The sequence below is a fragment of the Chaetodon auriga genome, chromosome 2, assembly GCF_051107435.1.
Source record: "Chaetodon auriga isolate fChaAug3 chromosome 2, fChaAug3.hap1, whole genome shotgun sequence".
Classification (NCBI taxonomy): Eukaryota; Metazoa; Chordata; class Actinopteri; order Chaetodontiformes; family Chaetodontidae; genus Chaetodon; species Chaetodon auriga.
This window is the reverse complement of record NC_135075.1, coordinates 26,097,659-26,105,390: the sequence shown is the minus strand read 5'-3', so window position 1 is coordinate 26,105,390 and position 7,732 is coordinate 26,097,659. Positions and strand designations below refer to the sequence as shown.

At 40.7% G+C, this 7,732-nt stretch overlaps 1 protein-coding gene across 5 annotated transcripts in view; it reads left to right on the top strand.

The window, feature by feature from the left end:
• The first annotated feature begins 5,847 nt into the window (after positions 1-5,847).
• The window catches only part of LOC143328442 (plasma membrane calcium-transporting ATPase 1-like), an 89,102-nt gene continuing 87,217 nt past the window's right edge, over positions 5,848-7,732 (top strand). For all 5 annotated transcript variants that reach the window (XM_076743606.1, XM_076743613.1, XM_076743589.1 and 2 more), the window contains exon 1: positions 5,848-6,375. The gene's annotated coding sequence lies outside the window, so the exon portion shown is untranslated. The remainder of the gene's footprint in view (positions 6,376-7,732) is intronic.

The following is a 7,732-nucleotide window of genomic DNA, read 5'->3' as shown; positions in this document are numbered from 1 at the left end:
GATTATATAGCATTTCTATTTTTTGCTCGAATATCTTTATTAGGGAAAGCTCCATAATCACTTTCATGTATTTTATTTGAATTTACTCTTTTTTATGCCTCTGTGCTGGAGGCATGATGTGTTCAGGTTGTCTGAACGTATGTATGTCTGCCCCATTCTCATGAATGCAATATATCAGGGACACCTTGAGGGAATTTCTGCAGATTTGGCACAATTTTAGATCCAAAAGGCCAAAGGTCAACTTCACTGTGTCATCATAATGTTCTGCAGAAACTCTTGTCTGCCCATTATTCAGCACCATAACTCAGGAACAGCAGACCATATTTCACATTTGGTCAGATACTGAATTGGTGACTCTAATCTTTGGCGTCCACCTTGAACCTGTGCTGACTGTTTAGATCTTTGCTGCAGGGTCCTCTGGAAAAACAGTCTGTAAGTGAAGACAGCATGTTTCTCACTGGAAGGTCTTCACTGGAATCATACATGTCAATACAGTGAGAACTTCAGTTACACACCCAGTGCCTTTTAGAAAATTCCCTCAAAGTCTCACTGCATATATTTTACGAGTTTGGAGTGACATGGGAGTAAACTACATCCTGACTGGTTGGCAGAGGAATTCAACCATGAGGCAGTAATTAGTTTTCTTTTTTTTCTCAGTCAAAGTACTTCTGACTCCATTGTGTTCCCCCACTTAGGAAACTTTTAAGAACAAAGCATCTGTATAAACAACAACAACAACAACAACCAAGAAGGAAAGAAATCTAAAACAGAAATGAACATAATTAAGGTTGCAGTTAAATTCCCTGTGTATAGTGGATGTAGCATACTCGTGGCAGTTTGTCAGCATCTTGCGATGTTGTCACATATTCTTCATATCAAGTTATCTATAATTTTGTCACCCTGATTGTCAATACTGCAATTATTCTTAACTGATCTACTCATACACACAACATCTATTGCCTGTCTGTCCATCATGGAACAGGGATCCCTCCTCTGTTGCTCTGCTGGAGGTTTCTTCCATTTTTTACCCATAAAAGGTGTCTTGGAGGAGTTTTTCCTGATCTGAATTGAGGGTCTAAGGTAGTGGGTGTCATACGATGTACAGACTGTAAGAGCCCTTGAGGAAAATTTGTGATATTGGGCTATACAATTAAATAAAACTGAATACAGATCTGAGATCAGGACACAGCACCGTCAGACACACAGTCAGGATGAGAAGCTGTGGTGGTGACTGATGGTGACTCCTGGGAACAGTTATGAGAATCAGTAGCTCTCCTTCATCTGCAGTCAGTTTTATTGAGAGTGAAGCAGTGTACTGTACTGTTAAATGGCAGCTTTAACCACCTCTCTGCCTCTCTGTCATTAGCATAGCGTAGGAGGCAGAGCTGATTGAGTGGCCATTTGGCAGTCACAGAGAATTTTCTTTTCAGATTCTTTGTTCATGTTCTGTGCTTGGACCAGAAATATTCACCACATGAGCACAGTTTCATCAGTGTACATCTCCATCTCTTATTTATAATGATGTGATCTCTTTTCATAAGTATATATCAAGCAGATGTGCATTGGGGCTCAGAGGCTTTAAAATGAGCAAAAAGCAGTTTAAAAAGCATCAAATAGTGTTAAACAAAACTGTCAACCTCCCTAATAGCTTTGAAAAGATGAGCACCTGTTCCTCTGCAAAGGATAAACACATATCAAATACACTGAATTTGAACAGTATTTTACTGCAATGTAATATAATAAAATGTGTGGAGGAAGTGGTGGTACATGGACAAAACAGAGCAGTAACTCAGCAAAATCACAAGTATATTATTTCTATTATTATTTAATGTAAAAGTACTAGTTACCTGGGTGTAAATCCAGTTTTATGAGTATATGAGTGGCCCTCTAACAGACTTTACCCTCTTGAGTCTCAGCCTCAGCACCTAAGAATGAGTTTTGTACTCACCGACCAAACACAGGGTAGTATCCTCCCCCTATAAAACCCATTGCTCTTCGCCCTCTAACCACTAACCCAGCTGGCTAGTGTGCACAAAATCATTGAACGGGAGTTACATCCAGGTAACTACTTTTTCTATTTTGTACATGTGCTGGACTCAAATGGGCGTGGTCGAGTGGGTGTCAGACTAAAAAAGTACTACATATTAATACAGTCCATTACCATTTTTCAAATATTACACTGTTCTAATTTTTGTTTCACAATGTTATTGGTCGTTTCATCCTCTTGTATAATATTAGTGTAAAACATAAATCTTTAAGTGTTAATGACTGTATGTTCCTCTGCTTCTGCATTGCCTCTGTGTAATTTAGCTAATTTAAAGGAGTCTGCTAATGTTAACAGCAAACTAACATGAGAGACTGGAACAAAGCTAGTTTGGCAGCACCTTTGATAAACACTGAGTTTGTTAAGAAACGCTTTTAAGTGCAGCTTTTGTTTTTTATTTTCAAGTTTAAGCTTGTGGTCTGAATCGTGGTCCAGATCACGGGGGGGTCTGCCATTGTAACGACTGGTGAGCTAACGTCAAATAAATTACCCAAAGCAACGTTACACCCTGAGTAGTGAAATGGACATAGAATAAATAAACTGCTTATACAAACCACCTTATTTGACTCTAATTTTAACATTTAAATCAGCAGTCTGTCCTCATAGATAACATTATCTACCATAACCATGTCGACATGCTGGAGATATTCACAGTTGATGGTTAATATTTATCAAGGAACTAGTTAGTGACAAATGTATAATTCATCTGGACGACTGCTTTCCAGATTTTACCACTATATAAAAAGTCAAGGCTGTGATTTGCTGACTTGCCCCTGCAGTTTTCAGTCACCACTTGCACTTAAGCTCAGTCTTACATGTGTCAGAAGCACATACAGCTAAATAAACCTAATGTTAGCTGCAAACCTGCTCAAATGGATGCAGTGATTTGTCATGTTGACTGCTGCGAGCATACATTTCCTAGTTTGCCATTTAAAATGGCACATAAGAGTTGGGGAAAAGGTTGCCTGCCCCTCTCCCACCTCTAAAAACACATTTTCATGTCAATCATTCTTCACACCTCACGTCAGCAGGAAACACAGACTCTTTGGAGGACCCTGCACAAGCAGATAATGCTGCATCAAGCTGCAGGCATTCCATTTACATACATGCTGACAGTCATATGCATAATGAGATTAAAAACGATCATGGCAAAGATGTAGAAGACACTTTTTTTTTTTTTCAACCAATTTGGCACTGTTATATTTGCTGCTACCAGCCCCCACTCTCCAGAGTTTAATAGAAGAATTCCAGGTGGTGCATAACAGCAACACATCTTTTCAAAAGTGAGACTTGAATTTGAATTGACAAAGCAGCAATGTGTCAGTTATTGATAAGGATAACATCACAGCTGGTTTAAACAAGAGCAGTGTTTTGAGGTTGTATAATGAAGGAGTATTTAGGTCTGATGAAACCTGGAAGACACATTTTAAGAAGAATTTTAACTGTATGGCACCTAAAAAAAAAGTGCAGAGTAGAAATCCTAAAGGAAAGGACTGCTTCTTGAAGCATGTTCCGGTAAGCAAGACCCTCAAAGTGCTTTTGATCCATAAGTCAGTCAAAGCACAGTAGGCACACAGATCAGATAATCCACATTTGCTGGAGGATGTAAGGGATGGCAGGAATTTTAAAGACAAGGATATTTGTCAGCAGTGCATGTCCTCAGTGTCCATTATCTTGTACCGGGATTCCTTTGAAGTGGTAAATCCCCTTGGATCAGCAGTGGCAACTTGCTGTTTCTATGCCCCTGTCAGAAGTCTCTCCACATAATAGGTCCTCTGTAGACCCCATACAGCTTGTTATGCTTTGCGTGGAAAGGGCTGAAAGTTTATTAGGAGGAGAAAGTGTTCAGTCCTCTTGTAAAAGATTTGAGGGATCTTAAAGGGGCAGGGGTTGAGCTGGACACCGGTCAAACAACAGTGCGCTTGGATAATAACCCTGGGTCAAACATGATTGGTGGCTTCAAAGAAAACTTGAAGGTTTCCCTCTTTCCCCAACTTTACTCACTTTAGTGACATTTCAGTAGTCGTATAAATTTTACATCTCAGTTCATGCGCTGATCATGTGACTTCTTTATATTTCTCACCAGAGTAACTTCCTGTGACTTTGTAAGTGATGATGGTGTTTGGATAAACACCAAAACATCCTGGTGATTGTTCTTTTAATTGTCCAGTGATTTCAATAAACCTTTTGAACAGTTTACAACCTGGATATCTCAGGAGATTAACCAACATTGTTGTTAAGATTTGTCCTGTATGCAACATTAATGTCCCTTGTCTGTTACATGTAAGTGATGAACTTTACCACTTGGGTACTGGGTTTCTTTTAGAGATGTTTATACTTGTGCTACGATTTTGTGACCTATGTTAGAAAACTTTGAACCTCTGTGGCATCAGTGCTATGTGCAAAAAACCTTTATTTACAGCCCTGGGCAGTAACGGCGTTTAAGGAAAAAAAAACTGCTTTGTTCAAAGTATTAAAAGCAAAATAAACTTAAATGCATCAATAATAGTACACAACCAACAATAATATTCTGCCCAGAATTTGTCTGGAGTATCTCTATAAGGGCCCTGTCACAGAAGCATTTCTAGCAGCAAAGTTATTGACCTAAATCGATCAATTTAAATGGAATCAATGAGTTGATTTACTGGCACAGACAATGGTATGAATTCATAATTGTGACTTTGTCAAAATTAGAGACAAAGTCACAATCATAAGATAAAATCTCATAGTTTAATTTACTGCATGAAACGCATTTCAGATTTCACTAATGAAATTAACTTTTGTGAGTTACTTTAATCATTCCTAAGTTTTCATCTGTTGATTTATTTTTCTGGCATGAATGAGCTTCCATACACTGGTCCACTGCCTTTGTGTGTCACAGCTCACCACTCACTAAATATTACAACTTTAATGTCAAAATACTACAATTTTGTTATGACTTCTGGATTTAGATCATCTCAAAATATCATGACTTGATTTTCTAAATATTACAATTTTTTTCTTTATTATGACCATCCTCTTGAAATATTGTTGTTCCGATATATTTCAACGTTATTCTCAGAAGTCTCTTTTTTCTCCTCATCGCCAATCTCCTGTCTCTTCATATTATGATTTGTATTCTTTAAATATCATTACTTTTTTGTGAAAGATTGGGTTCTGACCGTTTTTTTATTTGGTCTACATTTCTCAAAACATTACATGTAAACAGCTGGTTTACATGTAGATTTAATCTAGAAATATTATCGCTTGTTTCTTTAAATGCTACTTTTCTCCATAAATAATATGACTCTTTTCTTGGAATATGACATTATTCTTGAAATGTTATCAGTTTGAGTCTGATGACTTTATCCACAACATACTACAACTTTATTTTTGAAATATTATGTCTCTTCCTTGAATGCATTTCGACTTAATTCTCAATATCTATTTTTTTTTTTTTTCCCTACCAGCAGCAAACCTCCCTCTTAATATTGTATTTTAGAAAAAAAGATAGAAGATACTCTGCAATAATAAAATGAGATAGCATCTCATCATTTGATTCTCTGCATGGGCGGAAATGAGCCTCCATACATGGCTTCAGAGTAGATCCAGATGTGGATTTCTTCTTCCTCTCCGATGACTCTTCCTCTCAAGTTTCCAGGGCTTCAGCCTGGCTCCTCACCCCGGGGCTGATGTTCTCGATAGCGGGCTCTGTTTCTGTCTCATTACCTAATTAATTCACAGATCCACCTTAAATACAGGGTAATCCCGGGTTGGTCCCTCCCTCTCTCTCCGTCTCCGGCACCACCTCACCTCCCTCTCTCGGCTCACCAGCTAGCCAGGAAAGGACGCTGATCCGGACGTTGGGTCTTTTCTCTGGTCCTGTTTGAATGTGTTGGACCCCGCCACCCCCCCACAGTCCCACCCACCGCTCTCCAACACAAACACATCCCCAGTCCTCTTCCACTGGATCTGCTCTTTGTTTCTCAGAGCCTTTCCCTCCTCTGCTTTTACTTCAGGAGAGAGAAAGCGAGTTTTATTCTCCCTTTTAACGGATTGATTTCTGACTGATTCCGGATCTGCTTCGCACTCCTTCCTCGAGGCTGCCGCTGCAGGACCAGAGCCGATGCCCCCACCAATGTAATTACAGTCAAAGAAACTGGTTTAAACGCCGGAACAAAGGGACGCTGAAGATCTTTCCCCCACCCGGTCTGTCAATCATTTTTCACCACTGCAGTTGTCAAGTTGGAGCCCTGCTGGGAAATGGACAAACCCCTCTAAACTGAAGACGCTGCCCTGCCTCACCAACACAACCACAGGACGTGATTTGGACGAGGATCCCCCGAGTGGAGGTAACGTCTGTTCTCTGTTTTTCAAACTTTATTCGCCACAAGTCCGATTTCTTTCACCTCACTTGTGGCTGAAAAGCAACAATCGTCACGTCGTTTGTCTGCCGGTGCCCGGTAAAGTGATTTTTAAACGTGTTTTAAGGAGTATGTCGTGTCCCCAGTTGTCCGCACTGCTTAGCATCCGGGTAACGTTCATAACTGCTGTTTCTTTACCTTGATACCCACTTATTAGCAACTACGGGCGAATTTGGGATTTTCCACAGGTGTGAACGCACAACTACCCCGTTCAGGGACACTAAAAATTCAGTTTTACTGTTTTTTTCCAGATTAATCTTGTCAGTGTCTTTCAAACTCCCAAGGCACGTTTCCCACCCGTTTCTTCTCGTCAAACGTCCCGACAGTTAGCTAGGTTACAGCGTCGATACGTGCCTTCCTCTCGTCTGCAGTCAGCGCTGTCAGGTCTCCATTCAAAAATGCGGAGGTTAAACTCCGCTAACTTGCATCGCTTTTCGACTGGTCAAAACGCCTGTTGAAGCCTACACTGTGGCATCGTACGGTCATTTACAAATGAACACGCCTATAATAGATCGAAGAGCACTCGTTTTTGAGAAAATGTCAACTTTTAGACTTGGTATGCAGTGCTCGCCAGCTTCTGTCGCCCGCCGCTGTGTTTTCCAGCTAGAAGACCGTGGGTGCGTATCACTTGGTAAAGTTATAATTTTAGTGAAATAAGATGTTTGTACGTGTACTAGAGACATGCCGAATTGGCGAGCTGCTTCCAGCGATTCTGAATATGTTTTCACAGATTCACCGAATCTTCACGTCCCCTATTTAGCCAAGAAATGCATTTTAAGTGGTCGGATTCTGAATGGCGCTGTTGCGACGGGTATCCCCGTGCGACAGATCGGCATGTGTCGACTGTTGCAGTGGCTGCGAGGCAGGAGTCAGACCGCCTGCGGATGTCTCTCAGTGTCTGGAAACAGTTTGCACATAGTCTCTACGTGCAATGTCTTGTTTTCCGGGTGATATTTCCCCTGGTAACCAAAAGAAGCCTTTGTCTTCAGTAAATGAGACGGTCTCTGGTAACTTAATCAACAACGGGACCAATGTTTGCTGCGGCTGTTGCTCCTGTTTTGATATGAAAAACTGTGTTTCTGGGTGACTGTGGTGTCCTCACGCCGCTGTCATGAATGCGGCGCCTTCAGGACAAGCTTGTTCAGCTTGTTGGAGTGGTTCGTCCACATTTAGCACCTGCATTGCAAATAGTACTTCTGCTTTTCAGGCTGTCACAATGACGGGCGGCAGTTAACGAGGATGGAAAAAATCCTTACCGAGCTCCACGAGCTCGATTTGTGTTAAT